General features: G+C 36.6%; 1 long non-coding RNA gene across 1 annotated transcript; it reads right to left on the bottom strand.

The window, feature by feature from the left end:
* Positions 1 to 11,332: 11,332 nt before the first annotated feature.
* On the bottom strand, positions 11,333 to 14,423 carry LOC115210854. The gene is made up of 2 exons (XR_003881449.2): positions 14,274 to 14,423; positions 11,333 to 11,617 (listed from the first exon to the last, which is right to left on the bottom strand). It is a non-coding gene; the product is annotated as an uncharacterized LOC115210854 (long non-coding RNA).
* Positions 14,424 to 19,528: the final 5,105 nt, after the last annotated feature.

Here is a 19,528-nt window from a genome sequence, read left to right as displayed (position 1 = left end):
AAAGCAAGGATTGAGTACTGATCCTTGATAAATTTAATTAATATTACGTTTTAGATAAAGACTATAAATAGTATATATCCAAATTTTATTAATTCTTTCAGGAGTAACAAAATTATATTGTTGTAATAAGAATACAAGTTATAAACTGTACTATACTATAATAATTATTATTGTCCAACCCATGCTAGCATGGAGAACGGACGTTAAACGACGATGATGATGATGATTGTGATTATTAAATTTAGTTAGTATGTAAAAAAAAAACTATTCATTTATTATCATCATCATCAATTAATTAATAAATTAAATTAATGCATTCATACATATAATTATTTAGTATAATGAAGACATCTTATTTGTAGTATGTAATTAATGTTAGATTACTAATTAATAATATAATTATGTATTTTACAGTAACTACAAGGATTTGCACTAGAAAGGTTAAAAATATTATGAATTAATCCACTAAAAAATTAAGATGACAAAACTTAAAGATATACATATATTCACACACACACATATATATATATATAGATATATTCGCATATTCATATATATATATATAGATATATTCGCATATTCATATATATATATATATTCAAATATATATACCAAAGTCCTAATAAGTAGGAAGGTAGACAAATCACAAATGCCTTCAGGTAGATGGCCCTGCTCGATCTGTAGAAAAGGTGTAGGTAGAAACTCTATAAGATGCACCAAGTGTAAGCTATGGACACATAAGAGGTGCAGCAATTTCATAGGAAGGCTAACTAGGAAGATGGTTTTTGTATGTGGCAGATGCTCGGGAGCATTAACCTCTGAAAATCTGCAGAAAACAACTTCCGTCACTTTCCAGGGGGAAAAACTAGAAGTAGTTGATAGCTTCCGTTATCTTGGTGACCAAGTCAGTAGTGGGGGTGGGTGTGCTGAAAGTGTAACGGCTAGAGTAAGAATAGCCTGGGCAAAGTTTAGGGAGCTCTTACCTCTGTTGGTGACTAAAGGCCTCTCGCTCAGAGTAAAAGGCAGACTGTATGATACATGTGTACGAACAGCCATGCTACATGGCAGTGAAACATGGGCTGTGACTGCTGAGGACATGCGTAAGCTCGCGTGAAATGAAGCTAGTATGCTCCGTTGGATGTGTAATGTCAGTGTTCATAGTCGACAGAGTGTAAGTACCTTGAGAGAAAAGTTGGACCTAAGAGGAATCAGATGTTGTGTGCAAGAGAGACGATTGCGCTGGTATGGTCATGTGGTGAGAATGGATGAAGATAGGTGTGTGAAAAAGTGCCACACCCTGGCAGTTGAGGGGACCTGTGGAAGAGGTAGACCAAGGAAAACCTGGGTCGAGGTGGTGAAGCATGACCTTCGAACTCTAGGTCTCACCAAGGAAATGACCAGAGACCGAGACCTATGGAAGTATGCTGTGTGTGAGAAGACCCGGCAAAACCAGTGAGAACAATCAAAATCAAATCATATATCAGAAAGCAGGGGTTAAGTGACCCATCCGTTCATGTCCGCTGTCAGCCTCGTCTGGCACCCGTGCCGGTGATACGTAAAAGCACCATTCGCTCGTGGCCGTTTGCCAGCTCTGCCTGGCCCCGTGTCGGTGGCACGTAAAAGCACCATCCGTTCGTGTTCGTTGCCAGCCTCGCCTGGCCCCGTGCCGGTGACACGTAAAAGCACCGTCCGTTCGTGGCCGTTTGCCAGCTCTGTCTGGCCCCGTGTCGGTGGCACGTAAAAGCACCATCCGTTCATGGCCGTTTGCCAGCTCTGTCTGGCCCCGTGTCGGTGGCACGTAAAAGTACCATCCGTTCGTGTCCGTTGCCAGCCTCGGCTGGCCCCCGTGCCGGTGACACGTAAAAGCACCGTCCGCTCGTGGCCGTTTGCCAGCTCTGTCTGGCAACCGTGTCGGTGGCACGTAAAAGCACCATCCGTTCGCGTCCGTTGCCAGCCTCGGCTGGCCCCCGTGCCGGTGACACGTAAAAGCACCATCCGTTCGTGGCCGTTTGCCAGCTCTGTCTGGCCCCGTGTCGGTGGCATGTAAAAGCACCATCCATTCGTGTCCGTTGCCAGCATCGCCTGGCCCTGTGCCGGTGACACGTAAAAGCACCATCCGTTTGTGGCCGTTTGCCAGCTCTGTCTGGCACCTGTGCAGGTGGCACGTAAAAAACACCCACTACACTCGCGGAGTGGTTGGCGTTAGGAAGGGCATCCAGCCGTAGAAACACTGCCAGATCTGACTGGGCCTGACGAAGCCTTCCAGCTTCACAGACCCCAGTTGACCCGTCCAACCCATGCTAGCATGGAAAGCGGACGCTAAACGATGATGATGATGATATACATATACATACATACACACACATATATGAATACATATATATACACATGTACATGTACATAGACTTATACACAGATTTTTACATTTATATACGTAGATACACAGATATATACATACAAGAAAAATATATAAAAGTACACAACTAGTATATACACATAGATATACAAACCTACATATAAACATACAAACATATATATATATATATAGACACACATACACTACTAACTGCCGACTATGTTAGACCACTGCTATTTATATGGAGGGGTCCTGTCTATTCTCATCAGGGGGTATCGTACTCCTGCCACAACAAATATATATATAATTAATGGTTATGGATTATATATATATGTGTGGTGTATGTGTCTGTGTGTGTGCGGATATATATATATATATATATACCCTTAAACATCTTTTTAGCCATTCCATATCTATGCTTTTGTTATATTTCTAAAAATGTTTGAATAATTTATATGAATATGCCTGAGTGTGTATGTGTGTTTATATATGTATGTGTGTGTGCATTTGTGTGTGTATATGTATATATATATAAGTTCAGTAAAATTTAGATTCAGTTGAATATGGTACTTAAGTTAAAGACACCAGAATTTAGTATGGTATTATCCATATAATTCAAAATGGGGTGATTACAATCAAAATAAGCAACAAGGATATCCAGAGGTAATGCAGTACAATCATTTCATGTGACTCCATTTAATTGAACAATGCAAATATTTGCATTGTTCAATTAAATGGAGTCGCATGAAACGATCGTACTGCATTACCTCTGGATATCCTTGTTGTTTATTTTGATTATATATATACTAGCAGTATAACCCGGCCTTGCCCAGGATTAAGTTATGATTATTAAGCTAATCAAGTTCTTTATTTCAAACCAAACTAAGTAATCTCTCTCTCCCTCTCTCACTTTGTCTTTCCCATGAAACTCTCTGCCTCTTTCTTCCACTTTTCTTTATCTTTTTTTTTTGTTAGACGCCGTCAAAAAGCAATGGCTGATAATTTTTATGGCTAAAAGCTATGGTTGAAAATAGAATTTTACGCTATCCACGGGTGCCTCAGGAAAAAAATAAGTTGACAAAACCCAGATAATGTTGACGAATATCCTCCTAAAATTTGAGCGACATGCGTGCAAATTTGTGGATGTACATAAACTACAATCACGTACACACACACACACATACACGCACACACATCTTGCCTTATATATATATACAGACATATATATAAGATGTAAGGTGTATGTGTGTGTGAGACTGACCTTTAGCTTGATACCATGTAAAATCAATATTTTTCATCCAATTTCGTTCATGCTCAGCAAATATATCCCTTATGTTTCACAGAAGGTTCTACAATCTTTAGATTTATCACTTATGGAGTAATGGGGCATCCAGGTTCAGAAGGTCAGAAAAAAAAAACCTTCTATAGTTAGAAGGGAGGTAACTCTTTGCGAAGTAATAGTCAGAAATTGATTGTCTCCCTTACACCAGAAGATGTGTGTGTGGGTGTGTGTGTGTATGTATCGCTTCAGTCTTAGAGAAACATCCACAAACTCAAACAGTACTTTGCAGACATTATTTATTTCGGAGATGTACTCACATAGCAAGTGATTTGATCTGAGATCGTGTGCTGGAACGAAAATAATTGCAGCGTAGAAGGTGTTTGTAAGTCATTTAAGAAATACACAAAAGCCGTTCGATTCACTTCAACATTTACGAGTTTAATTTGTCAAAATATTTTCGTCGCTAAAATCCGCGACCTGTTCACTGACAAAGTCCGTGAGGGACGCGTGTGTATGTTGATGAGGGGTGCGAGACAGAAAATGTGTGTTGTGTGTGTGTTTGTGTGTTTGCGTGCGTGTGTGTGTGTGTGAGGGAAAGAACAGCATACATTTTTTATTTGTTTTTCCTCCCATCCTTTTTGAGTGTGAGTAATTGACAGAGAGAGAGAGAGAGGAGTATGTTGTCGGAAAGAGGGAGAGAGAGAAAGAGTGTGTGTGTGTGTGTGTGAGAGAAAGAGAGAGAATTTTATTTATTTACTTTTTCTCACATCTTTTTTTGCTAATTGTGTGTTTGACTGAAAGAGAGAGAGGTGTTGTCAAAGAGAGAGAAGGTGTCTTGCTCTGTGTGTGAGTGAGAGAGAGGGAGAAAGTGTGTGACACCATTTAAAAAATTTTAAATGCTCATTCACTTGAGAAACATGTATGCATATGTATTTATGCATATATGTATACATGGTAGACGTTTGTGTTTGTGTGTGTTTGTAACAGATCCTATCCATTTTAAACATACATGACAACACCTATCTCTCCTCTCTCTCTCAGTAAATCACTCACACACTCACTTACTAAAAAAGATGTGATAAAAACTAAATAAATAAAAAAAATTTACGCTATCATTCATACATGTTACCCTCTCATTTGGTTTCTGTAAGGTTTATAGGAACTTGTGTCTAGATCCACTATCACATCCAGAAAATCAGCCACTTTTAAGTTAGTCTCCATTGTGACTTTGATCCCACCAGAATCAAAGGCATGAGTTAGATTTTTTCCCAAGCCCAATGAATGTGTGGCCATTTGCCCTCCTTGATAATGTCAAGGTTTTGTCCCTATATAGGCAAAAGCTAGTTGAAGGGAACTTCTCACTAAGCATATATAGAAAGAAGGCCTATTAGGTCACAAACATCAGCATTGTCAAATGCTTCCATTGTTTCATAGAAAGAGCCTTCCAGGTCAGTACACTTGACCAAGGTAAAAAAAATCCTTGACAGTCGGGTTTTTTTCTGGCATGCATGATAATACCAAAGTCCTTATCATTAATTTCAGTAAAGCCTCTTTCAATACTGATAAAGGTTACTTCCCAATCATATGGACCACTGCAAAATGGACAAACAAGAGGTACAGTAGAATCACTGAAAGATTAAGAGAAAATAGATTTTGTTGCAGATGTGCAGGAGCAATAAACACTAAGTATACACAGGAACTCTAATGAAGATTGATTCTTTTCTCTTTTTCTTTACTGTCTGCCTTTCTAGAAGAAATCAGCAGTAATCTGACTTGAATAGGCTTCCAAACAGGCACAAGTCATGTCATATGCTACAGCAGTGCCCCTATGACTTCATGAGGAGGTAAAGTAAGTCAACTTCACCTTTCTCTCCCTCACTCATTTTCTGGCCTTTCTCCTCTTTCCTTATACTTAACCTCCCCCTTTCTATCTTCCACCACCTTGAACCTCATTGTCTGGATACTCTGCACTCCTATCATTTAGTTCCTCCCTAAAATCCAGAAATTTGACAACCTTGGCTGCCCATCATCTCCACCTGCAACTGCACCTCTGGACCTACCTCTGCCATCCTTGATATCCTTTTATTACTCCTGGTGGCTACACTCCCTTTCCACATTTATGACACCAACTATACAATCTGCTTCCTCAACTCCTTGGCTCTCCTGCTTTCTTTTCACTAAAGACATCACCTCTAAATACAGTCATTTCTCATACTTTCTTGATTTATGCATCATTCATTATCCTAGTACCTCCAGCTTCCTCCATCTGATTAAAATTGTATTTACCAACAACTATTTTCCCAATATGGGCAAGATCTATCAACAGTTTACTGGGATGGCCATGGGTACAAAAATGACTTCAACTGTACCAAATATTTGTCTGTTATATTGAATCACAAATCTTTTCTCAGTTCCACCTTAGAGTTATACAGATGCTATATTGAAGATCATATCAGAGCCACCCCTTTATCTTGTGAAGAGCTTAACTTCTCTTTCTTCTTAATAATTCACTTCCTACATCTGTTTCTTTAAACCAACCAACTCCCACTTAACTTTTCCTCCTCTGACTCCACTTGTACTAAGCACACCATCCTCTACTCTCAATTCCTTCACCTTTGCTGTCCCTGTTGCAGCAACCATGATTTTGAGACTCAAGGTCAAAGAATGATCAGAAAGAATATCCAAATTTACATTCCTCATACCTATGCAGTAAGCTATATCTTCCTACATTTTCCTCTCACCTAACACCTCTCAACCATACTCCTCCAGCAGACCATTGACTTCCAATGTGACCCTGTCACCTCCAGTTTTTTGCCTCTCCTTCTTTTAAGCATGCCTGCAATCTCAAAGATCCACCCCAATTTCCTATCATTGCTGTCAAACTTGCCCTTTTCTTTCCAACACTACTACTCCCAGATACACTTATTCACATAACCCACCATCTAAACATTTATATATGTCACACAATTTATACAATAACACACCCCTTACACACATATACATTCAACCAAATACACTTACCTCCATTTCTCTTCCTGATGCCAACTCATAGGTAGCATTCCCCTTCCTTTCATCTTCACCTTACCTCCTTCACACATACTTTCTCTCTCCATCTATCTTTCTTCTCCTCCTCCCTCTAGATATTTCTCCTTCATCTCCTTTTCTTTCAGAAAAGGGCTAACGTCTGAAACGTCCAGGATGCTCCTTTCTCCATTCAAATGTTAAACTAATATCTTATTTTTTTTCTTTTGTCTCGTTCTTTCTGTATCTTCCTAAACTATTTCTAACTTTATATATATATCATCATCATCGTTTAACATCTGCTTTCCATGCTGACATGGGTTGGACGGTTTGACTGAGGACTGGCACGCCAGAGGCAGCACCAGGTTCAATCTGATCTGGCAGAGTTTCTACAGCTGGATGCCCTTCTTAACACCAACCACTCTGAGAGTGTAGTGGGTGCTTTTTACGTGCCACCGGTATGAGGGCCAGTCACACAGTTCTGGCAACGACCACGCTCAAAAGGTGTTTTTACTTGCTACCTGCACAGGAGCCAGTCCAGCGGCACTGGCAACAATATGTGTAAAATATCTCGTCTCAACATGTTATTAATCTTCTATAATAAATATTTCAATACACTCGTTCTTACTGACCCTTGCATTATGGCCGCTACTGTGTGTATGTGTGTGTAGAGTTGTTTTGACATTATGTGATGGCTGTAAAAAAAGCATCCATCACCATCATGTAAGCAATGTTGTTTATTTCCAGTCTTGTGTGGAAGAACACATTTGGCTGTAAAAAATCTACCTCAACAAATCCCACCTATGCAAGTGTAGAAAAGGGAATGTTAAATGATGATTATATATCATCATCATCATTTAGTATGGGCTGGACGGTTCAACTGGGGTCTCGGAAGCCAGAAGGCTGCACCATGCCCAGTCTGATCTGGCAATGTTTCTATGGCTGGATGCCCTTCCTAACGCCAACCACTCCATGAGTGTAGTGTCTGTGAGTGCAGTCTCCGTGAGTGTATATATATATATACACACACACACACATACATACATACACATGTAAATATATAATATATAAAAGGGTATAAGCCAAGCTGTGTCCCCATGAAGCACATTTGTGTATTCCTATAATCAAATATATGTATGAAGATGTCTTATTTTAAATGAGAATATCATACTATAAGTTAAGATTCCTGGTGAAATGTATATCCCATATTGTGATGAAACTTGTGTAACACAGAATTAAAATGGTATCACATATTCCAGTCTTTGTAAATATATAATACACTAGCAGTATAACCTGGCTTTGCCTGGGATCAAGTTAGGATTATTAAGCTAATAAAGTTCTTTATTTCAAACCAAACTAAGTAACATCAACGTCAAATTTGGGTGAAATCCGTTGAAATTGGTTTATAAATATATATATATATATATGGGCAACACACACGTATGTACATACACCTATTGCATACATGTTTGTGTGTGTGCTGCCCGTATATCAACAAAACACTTTTTTCTTCGTTGGAAAATAAACAACAAAAGTCTTAACAAAAACTTACTCATCGCTAGAAGGGGACTTAACTCCTGTTTGCAAACAATGATGATTTCTCCGACTTGAAAATTGTTAAAAGTTTTGGTTGAAAATTAATTTTTACTGCTATTCGCTGGTGCCTCTGGTAAAAATAAGTTAACGAAAATACAGCTAGGGTCATGATGAATGTCCTAAAATTGGAGCGACATGTGTGCTAATTTGTGGATGTACATAAATTACATTCACGTACACACACACATCCGGCCTTTTATATATACAGATATAGTCCTGGGTCAAACAAACACTTGTGAATAGATTTGGTCAATGGAAACTGAAAGCTTGTCATATATGTGTATGTGTATATATTATACGGGGTTCTAACAACTCTCCTCACCAGGCAAGCTTAGTGAAGGTACCAGTTGAGTTGATGATGACCTGACCATGCAACAGATTGTACTGGATTCCATGTTACAGTAGCACTCATGAGAGACCTCACAAGTTATCTGCTCAAAGGATAGATGAACTTAGCATAGGTTCAATGACCATCTAGCAAAAATGGGTTGGTCTCTGGCATGCTAGGAAAAGGTCACCCTGTTATAAAATGAGATATGCAGGGAATGGCATTGTACATTTTGGGGATCTTTTACTTGCACTTTGATCATGGCACTTCCACATTCCTGAACCTGTGACCCATATTGGTATTGATATCTTGCCTGGCTTATCTCTGGATCATGTTAGTAGGGTGGAGAGGGTCTGTGAGGTAATGTGCAAGTCTTATTGAACCTAAAATTCTAGGTTGTGTAATCATTGGCAAGGTAACTTTCTGCTGCTCAGTCAAATGGGAGGGTGCTCCGGATGTTAACCTGGGTGAAGCATCATGCACGAAAATTGTAGGTATTTTGCATGGGCAATGGTCAGTGATGGTCTTCCTCGGTCATGAGTGGACAGCCATTATATATATTATACCTATGTATGTATGTGTGTGTGTGTGTGTATAATAAACACACACACATCTCTCTCTCTCTCTATATATATATATATATATATATGTATCTAATATAGGATAAACTTTTTCGAAAAAAATTTTATCAATGGCCAGTATATTAAAAAATACCTTTAAAGGTTAAATTTATAAACAACTTATAAACAAGGGCAAAAGAAAAAAATTCTAATGCCAAATATGCTGAAAATAAACAAATTGTCAATAACCATATAATTTATCACTATTAACATGCATCTCGAAGTAAGCCAACAGAAATTTCTAAAAAATTCCGTTATTACCGTATTGGTCCCAATTTCAGAGTTAATTCATAAGAATTTTCTCCTCATCAGCAATAAATACGTAAGACATAAATGAAATACTTACTCATACCCATAGAAAAAGCAAGCACTAAGTCATGAGCAGACTTAAGTACCCCAAATATATCCGACATAGAAAATCTTCAGCACATCTCGAGATACGTGTGATTCGAACTAGAAACTCTCACAGAGTGAGAGAGTCCGGAAGTGAATACTATTAAATTTACATCTAATATAGGATAAAATTTTTCAAAAAAATTTTATTAATGGCCAGTATATTAAAAAATACCTTTAAAGGTTAAATTTATAAACAAGGGCAAAAGAAAAAATTCTAATGCCAAATATGCCAAAAATAGACAAATTATCAATAACCATATAATTTATCACTATTAACATGCATCTCAAAGTAAACCGACAGAAATTTCTAAAAAATTCCGTTATTACCGTATTGGTCCCAATACAGTAATAACATATTTTAATATGCTGACCATTTATAAAATTTTTTTAGAAAAATATTATCCTATATTAGATGTAAATTTAATAGCGTTCACTTCCAGACTCTCTCACTCTGTGAGAGTTTCTAGTTTGAATCGCATGTGTCTCGAGATGTGCTGAAGATTTCCTATTTTAGTGCTTGCTTTTTCCATGGGTATGAGCAAGTATTTCATTTATGTCTTACGTATTTATCGCTGATGAGGAGAAAATTCTTATGAATTAACTCTGAAATTGGGACCAATACGGTAATAACGGAATTTTTTAGAAATTTCTGTCAGCTTACTTCGAGATGGATTTTAATAGTGATAAATTATATGGTTATTGACAATTTATCTATTTTCGGCACATTTGGCATAATAATTTTTTCTTTTGCTCTTGTTTATAAGTTGTTTATATATATATATATATATATATATATATATATATATATACACACACACACACATGTATGTATCTATAAATGTGTGGGCCTCCAATATTCAGAGTATTTTAGTTAATACCCCTAGGTAATGAGCAGAAGTGGGATGCTCAGCAGATGCCCAATGGAAGTCCAATGCAAAACCATAGGGGTCATATATGAGGCTGAGGTGGTATCTGACATTAATAGCAGCAGCAGCTATGGCAATAGTAGGAATGGTAGTAATAATAGCAACAGCAGCAACTTTAGCAGAAATAGAACCTTCGCTAATGATATTGCTAATAATAATGACATCAACCACCACTGTACTGCCAATAACAGCTCCAACAACGACAAAGGTTGTAGCAGCACCAATGGAGACACCAACAAGTGTCAGCATCTCTGACTATCACTCACTCCCACTCCATATGTTGTTTTACTCTTCTTTACCCAGAATAATCAATGAGATACATATTGCATTATATTATATGAAAGATATTCTCTTGGGGCGAATACTGGCAGGATAGTAATGAAAGGGTTAAGAAAGCAAATTCAAAGGATGAACTAGAAAAAGTTTCAAAAAATGGATTCTCTTTTTATATTTATTTCCATTGCATAGCCAATATGAAATTTGTAGATTAATGTAAAAATAAATTTCAAAAGCAAAAGATAAAAATTGTAGTTTCATGGAACAGAAAAACAAAATACAAAAACAAAGAAGGAACAAAATAGTAAAATAAGCAAATAGAGTATGAATACTCATAAATCTTGTGCATTGGAATGTTTAATGTAGGTAGCATAGTGGTTAAAAAAAATTGAAATTCTGTAGCTCTGAGTACAAAATATATATATATGTAAAAAGTAAGTCATTTAGAAAAAGATTAGAAAAATAATGAAGGCTTAAGTTATTAACTGGAAAAATCTAAAATAAGTTTAGTTTTCAGGTCCATATATATATTTTTTTCTTTAGAAATGCATGCATCTGAGTAAGAAGTGATCTAAAATCGAATTAGGAAGTTCTGCTATTTACTTGGTTGGTCTATTTTCCATATTGGCATTTATTTGTATTGTTTTATCTTCAAGAATAACGTATGTATATAATTACAAATGTTGAGGTTTCATCCCTCAAATTTTCTTTATCCAAATTTTTATATAAAAACTATCAAAAAAAAACAGCATTGAGGTTAATCAGATTCTGATCCATCTGTATCATCCAAATAGTCATCACCATTTTCTGAAATATCTTTAAAGAAAATATTCAATTATTAGTATTTTATGAAGAAATATTTTCCAATTATCATTTAATCGTAGAAAATAAAAATAAAAACAAACTTTCAGAAATGTCAAGAAAATTTGAAGAACTAAAGAAAAGAGATGAAATGGAACAGTTTATACTTTTAGTAGGTGTGTTTAACACATTATTCCATAGAGAGGGACTTAATTGAGACAATTTACAGTCAACCATTGCATGTCTTTCAAATAAGGGACTTTGTTTTCAACAGCTCTTAATAAGTATAGAATGACTAGCTGTAATGTGAAGGAGCAATGTAAACATCCTCTCACCATTTAGCTTTGACAATAAAAAATGAAACCATGGAATGTCAACATTTGAGCGCTTATGCACAAACATAATGGTCTACCAAGCAGTTTCTGTCTATTAATTTCACTCATATGGCATTGGTTAGCACAGGCTTTAGCATCAGACAGTTGCTCAAGTTGTTGCATAGTGGGATTAAATTTTTAACCATGAAGTTATGAAGCAAACTTCCTAACTAAACTCATACCTGTCCCTATAGGTACAAAAAAATATTAAGAATTAAACCATAAATATTGGTTGGAATTAGAACAGAACACACATTTCTGTAAAATGATGTAAAATACTCTCAAAAGTTACAATATATATATATATTCATGTGCATGTTGCTAAATTGGCAATGAAATGTAGGCGGCTGACCGGATGGATTCTTAGAACCTTTAGAACAAGAGACCAGGAAACCATGATGGTCCTCTGGCGGACACTTGTCCTAAGCCACTTTGACTATTGCTCTCAGCTATGGTCACCATCCAGTGTCAAGTTGATCACAGAACTTGAGGCGATCCAACGTAGCTACACGAAGAAGATAGCCTCTGTGCAGAATATAAGCTACTGGGAAAGACTCAAGAGATTAAAACTCTATTCCTTGGAGCGTAGGCGAGAAAGATATGCCATAATATACATCTGGAAGATCCTAGAAGGACTTGTCCCAAACTTTGGCATCGAGAGTTACACAAATGCCAGAACTGGGCGCCACTGCATAGTGCCAAGGACTCCAAATTTGCCATCAAGATGTAGGACAAGATACTGTGATAGCCTGGGCTTCCGAGGCCCACAGCTCTTCAATATCCTCCCGAAGAACCTAAGAGACCTGCATGGGGTGGATGCAGATGTCTTTAAAATGAAACTGGATCTCTTCTTGTCAGGTGTCCCAGATGAACCAACTTCACGGCAGGAGGTGCAGATGAGGGAAGCTGCATCAAACTCTCTCATGCACCAGATGGCATTTGCTAAAAAGCATTCGTGAAGTAAAATCATGTAGCAACACCAAATGGCGGTGCCCCAGCATGGCCACAGCTTGTGAGCTGAAATTAAATAAAATTTAAAAAAAAAATATATATATATATATATATAGGCGCAGGAGTGGCTGTGTGGTAAGTAGCTTGCTAATCAACCACATGGTTCCGGGTTCAGTCCCACTGCATGGCATCTTGGGCAAGTGTCTTCTGCTATAGCCTCGGGCCGACCAATGCCTTGTGAGTGGATTTGGTAGACGGAAACTGAAAGAAGCCCGTCGTATATATGTATATATATATATGTGTGTGTATGTGTTTGTGTCTGTGTTTGTCCCCCTAGCATTGCTTGACAACCGATGTTGGTGTGTTTACGTCCCCGTCACTTAGCGGTTCGGCAAAAGAGACCGATAGAATAAGTACTGGCGGTGCTCCAGCATGGCCGCAGTCAAATGACTGAAACAAGTAAAAGAGTAAAAGAGTATATATGAAGAGTATTGGTAGGAGTGGCTGTGTGGTAAGTAGCTTGCTTACTAACCACATGGTTCTGGGTTCAGTCCCACTGCATGGAACCTTGAGCAAGTGTCTTCTTCTATAGCCTCGGGCCAACCAAAGCCTTGTGAGTGGATTTGGTAGACAGAAACTGAAAGAAGCCTGTCGTATGTATGTATGTGTATATGTATATGTGTATATATATATATGTATGTATGTGTGTGTGTGTATATGTTTCTTTATGTGTGTTTGTCCCCCCAACATCGTTTGACAACCGATGCTGGTGTGTTTATGTCCCCATAACTTAGCAGTTCAGCAAAAAGAGACCGATAGAATAAGTACTAGGCTTACAAAAGAATAAGTCCTGGGGTCGATTTGTTCGACTAAAGGTGGTGCTAAAGCATGGCCACAGTCAAATGACTTGAAACAAGTAAAAGAAAACTATAATAATGAGGTTAAGAGATAGGATGTAGTTTCTTTTTCATCTTCTTGATATTCTTCAAAATATAAGGAATATTTTACAAAAGATAAATTAAGAATTTGCAAATATTTTATATCCCTACTTCAAGAGAAGAGACTTCTATCTTATTTACTTATCTTAACATCTATACAAGTGGATGATTGAGCTGGAGCAATATATTGCACCATCATTTTGTATTTATCAATATCTTTATAAAAAACAATACAATGGGGTAATTTTTATTTATTTAACTTTAAAATCTAAAATAACAGAAAAATTAAAAATACAGAATAAAGACTACCTCATTCAACTGAAATAGATTATGAAATTTTTTAGAATCATCAAAAACACCTGATTTAACTTGTTTAATTAAAAAAAAAAACAGTAGTACAGTTCTTACCAGAACACTGTAGAAGGGCAGCGATTTTCGGTTCTTTTGCCAAATCAAATGCAAGTTGATTTTCATTGTTCCTTAAATTAATTAAGGCACCTAATAACAAAAAAGAAATATGTTTTCTGTCTTATCATGAGAAAATGAATCAAAATATGAAAAATACCATTTTTTTAACAAATTAATTATTTTATTTAGAAATGCAACATTGATCAGCATTGATCATCTATCCAAACAGATCCAACAACAATCAGCAAATCCTTTCCTGATGTCTCTGTATCTGTTCCAACGATAAGAGTGAGATTAGACATCAGTACTGCAAGAAATTTTACATTGGTATATAGAATTCTTGATCTTAGAATTATTAGACATGAATTTAATTCTGTTGGGGTTGTCTTCAGAGACCAAAACCATGTTTTTAGTGTTGCTGCTGCTGCTGCTGTTGTTGTTGTTATTATTATTATTATGTGAGGGGCTGGACTAAACAAAATTAATGTTGGAACTCCCAGAAAATGAATTTTTATTTAGCAGACTGGTATTATGAGAAGATATAATTTGTGAAAGATTCTTTGTGTTGGAGAAGGCAACCCTAATTATATGAGAATTAATAATTAAATAATATTTAGAATTTTTTGGAAAGTTCTTACCAACCACTTCACGGAATTGTAAAGGAAGATTAGATTTAATTTGTTTTCCATACAGAATTACAAACCAGATAGTTTTCCTATTAACATTCAATAGGACGGTGAAATACCTCTAGAGTGAAAAAAATGGGCTTTTGTTGCATATGTTAATGACATAGATGCCAACTTAAAGAATGCCACAGTGCTGAAATATGCAGATGACATCAAGCTGTACCTTGAAATAAAGAGGTCAGATCCTGTACACTATAGATCTCTATTGCAAGCAGACCTGGACACAATGCAGCAGTGGATCATAGACTGGCAACTCAAGCTGGCTGTGGACAAATGTACCCATGCATTTTGGGAGGAGAAACCCAGCGTCCACCTATTCCCTCCACAAGACTAATCTCAAAAAGTCTTTGTGTGAACGTGACCTGGGTGTTATTGTCAACAGTGATTTGCGTTGGACAAAACACATCGCTAAAATTGTCAAGAAGGCTGAGGGTGTCTTGGCATCACTCACCAAATCCTTTGTGAGCTGCTCTCCGACTATCTATCTGCGGTTTTATATAGCTATGGTAAGACCTTACCTGGAATTTGCATCACCGGTCTGGAACCCCTATCTTGCCCAGGATATCAATCGTCTGGAAGTCGTTCAGCGACGTGCAACCAAAAGAATACCCTCCATCAGGCATTTGCCATATTCTGAACAACTTACTTCACTGGGCATGGCCACATTGAAACTTCGATATCTGGCAGCTGACTTGGCAGACACCCATAAAATTATCAACCATCTTACAAACAATAACTCAGAGCACCTTTTCAAACTCCACCAGTCTAACACCTGTGGACATATTTACAAAATCAGAAAACAGCACAGCTCCCATGACTTTCGGAAACATTTTTTCACGCTCAGAGTTGCTGAAGCATGGAACAAACTGCCAGCATCAGTTGTTAGTTGTCGGAGCACTGCATCCTTCAAAACTTCCTTGCTTTCTGAGATTCGCCAACTCTACACCTGATTTCCTCCCCTCCATACACACACAAGCATGTATCTGACTCATACATTGTTCTCTTTCCAGACATTTGTACATTACTGCATATACTTTATATGCACTTTCTGACAAGTTGTGGTGCACCTGAGCACTGTATACAATAATTTCATTATTATTATTATTATTATTATTATAACGCTTGCCTCCCTTACCCCGTAAAGGAATTTTATTATTTTTTGTGTTGTTTACAATATTAGAATTAAAATCACTCTTATTATTACAACTAAATTTTTTTACTTGAACAGTAGATGAAGGACGAGATTGAGCAGAATCAATGTATGTAACTTTTTCTTTATACCCAGCTTTAACCAAGAGAGTTATAAAATTCTGCCTGGTCGTTAAAAATGTCAACATTGGCGGATAGTTTAGACAATCTAACTGAAATGTTTTTAACTAAATTCTTAGTAAGTGCCCTAGTGTGATTACTGGAAGAACTAATATACTTGAGATTTGTAGAAGGTTTGTGGTATGGGAAGTACGAGTTATTTTGTCAATTAAGAGTAATATCTAAGAAGTTAGCTTTAGTTAACTCAACGTCAAAAACGATGTGAAAGCCCATTCTATGAAAAAACCTAACTAATCTATTCTTAACCTTCTGTATTTTTTGATTTGAAATGTTTTCGAGGTAAAGCAGACAATCATCACGAAATAGACCTCCACAGATGTCTGGGAACTGGTCAGCCATTTATTTACTTATATATATATATGTAAATACTCCCCAATATACTTTATCGGACATAACCTTTGGTGCTCCTGATGTCTTAGCAGCAATAAAGGAAATGAAGCATAATTCAGCAGTAGGTCCCGATAGGTTCCCTGCTTGTGTCTTGAAGATGTGTCAACACCAACTTGCACCCCCTCTAGCCAATCTGTGGCGGAACTCACTGGATGCTGGATATATACCAGAAGACCTTCTATCCCAGTCTGTTGTCCCAGTTTTCAAAAAAGGAAACAAATCGCTTGCCGTGAATTACCGTCCAATCTCACTCACCTCTCACATCATTAAGGTATTTGAGAGAGTGCTGAGATCGCGTATAACTCACTTCCTTGAGAGTCATAATATGCTGAATTCCAACCAGCATGGATTCCGTAATGGAAGAGATTGCCTGACGCAGCTACTGCATCATTTTGATGACATTTTGAGAGCCTTGGGAGAGGGTTCCAACACTGATGTCATCTACCTTGATTTCAGCAAGGCCTTTGACAGGGTTGATCATAAATTCCTTTTGAGAAAACTGTCCAATATTGGTGTCACGGGAAAGCTGCTGCAGTGGATCAAGTGCTTCCTGTCTAACAGAACCCAACATGTTGTAGTCGAAGGAGTCAAATCCAGCCCACCCAAAGTCAGCAGTGGTGTCCCACAAGGCACTGTGTTGGGCCCACTTCTTTTCATCATCTACATAAATGATATTACTGACACCATCAAACACAGTAACATCAGAACCTTCGCTGATGATTCCAAGCTCCAGAAGGTCATCAATGGCATGGATGACTGAATAAGCCTTCAGTCAGACCTACTGGATGTTGTCCAATGGGCGGAAAGGAACAACATGTTGCTAAACGAAGACAAATTCGAACTGATCCACTTTGGAAGGGAGGACGCTCTGAAACTCCCTTCCTTCTGGAGAAATTCTCATGGCATCTAACAACATCAGAGACTTGGGAGTAACAGTGGACAACAACATAAGCTGGGCTACACATATAAGCAGCAAAGTTGACATGGCCCGCAGAATGTGTTCCTGGATTCTCAGAACCTTCCAGTCGAGAGATTCCCACACCATTATCCTTCTCTTCTCCAATTTGGCCCGACCCCACCTTGAATACTGCTGTCCACTGTGGTCTCCCTACACAAAACAAAATATTATGAGAAATGAAGCTCCCCAAAAGTCAATCACAAAAAAGATAGATGGCATGTCAGACCTCGACTACTGGGGTAGATTAGAGAAGCTGAAACTGTATTCACTCCAACGACGCCGTGAACGCTACATTATCTGTATGATGTGGAAAATATTCCATCAGCACTGTCCGAATGATGTTGGCATCACCTTCAAAATACATCCAAGGCTTGGACCACATGCCATCCGTCCACAACAAAAATCTAAATCGCATCACATAACAACAATACGGCACAATTATTTCACCTGAATTGGACCCGCTCTCTTCAACATTACAGCAGGACACGTCAAAACAGAAACTCACCACACAAAATTCAAGAAGTCTTTGGTCAAATTCCTTCAAACAGTCCTGGACAAACCACCCACACCAGGATATGTCACCGCAAACAATAACTCTCTGCTCGAATGGGCCTTGGTGCCCAAATCCTGAATTGAAAGACTTCGCCAGGTGGTGGTGTTAAGTCAGACATGGCCTGGGCCAGTACTGGCAAAAATCTTTTAAAGTTATTCTAAGTTATGCATGTATGTATGTATGTATATATATATATATATATATATATGTATATATATATATATATATATATATATATATATATATATTGTAGTATATATATATATAAATATATATATTTATATATATATATTGTATATTGTATATATATATATATATATATAATATATATATATATAAATATATGTATGTGTATATATATATATATATATATAAATATATGTATGTGTATATATATATATATATATATATATATAATAAATATTATTAGAGACAAACCACTATTTTGCAAAACAAAAAGGAAAGACTTAATCAATACATAAAGACTATTTATGACAATTTTATGTATTGATTAAGTCTTCCTTGTTTGTTTTGCAAAATAGTGGTTTTGCTCTAATATAATATTTTATAATATTTTACTATAAAATTGGATTTAATCCTAAATCTGATTTTTTTCCCTGTAAATTTGGATTTATTCCCTAATATTTATTATATATATATATATATATATTATAAATATATGTATGTGTGTATATATATATATATACACACACACACAAACACATATATATATATTCATATATAAATATATGTATGTGTATATATATATATATGTATGTATATATATATGAATATATGTACGTATATATACATATATATAAGTATATATATATATATATATATATGTACGTATATATACATATATGTACGTATATATACATATATATAAGTATATGTATATATATATATATGTATTTATATGTATATATATATATATGTATGTATTATATAATATCTATGTGGGTGTGTGTGTGTGTGTGTATTGTATATATATATATATATGTGTGTGTGTGTGTGTATTTATATATATATGTATTTATTTACATATATATGTATTTATTATCTGTATTATATATATATATATTAATATATATATCTAATATATTCACATTCCAACAATGTGACCGCGTGGTGTACCGTTGGGGATTTTACCCTGTATTCCCTTCTCTGGATCTTCCTTTTCCTATGTTTCCGACGGAAGGCTCCGCTCGAAACATTAAACCGTCCTTCTTTCTGAGCGTCCAATAATACTATATTGTTCCACGTCCTCAGGTTTTTTTTGTGCTTTCATTTTGGATTAACTATATATATATATATGTATTAATATATGAATAGATAT

This window comes from Octopus sinensis, linkage group LG4 (assembly GCF_006345805.1).
Source record: "Octopus sinensis linkage group LG4, ASM634580v1, whole genome shotgun sequence".
Classification (NCBI taxonomy): domain Eukaryota; kingdom Metazoa; phylum Mollusca; class Cephalopoda; order Octopoda; family Octopodidae; genus Octopus; species Octopus sinensis.
This window is presented reverse-complemented; position numbering and strand designations above follow the sequence as displayed.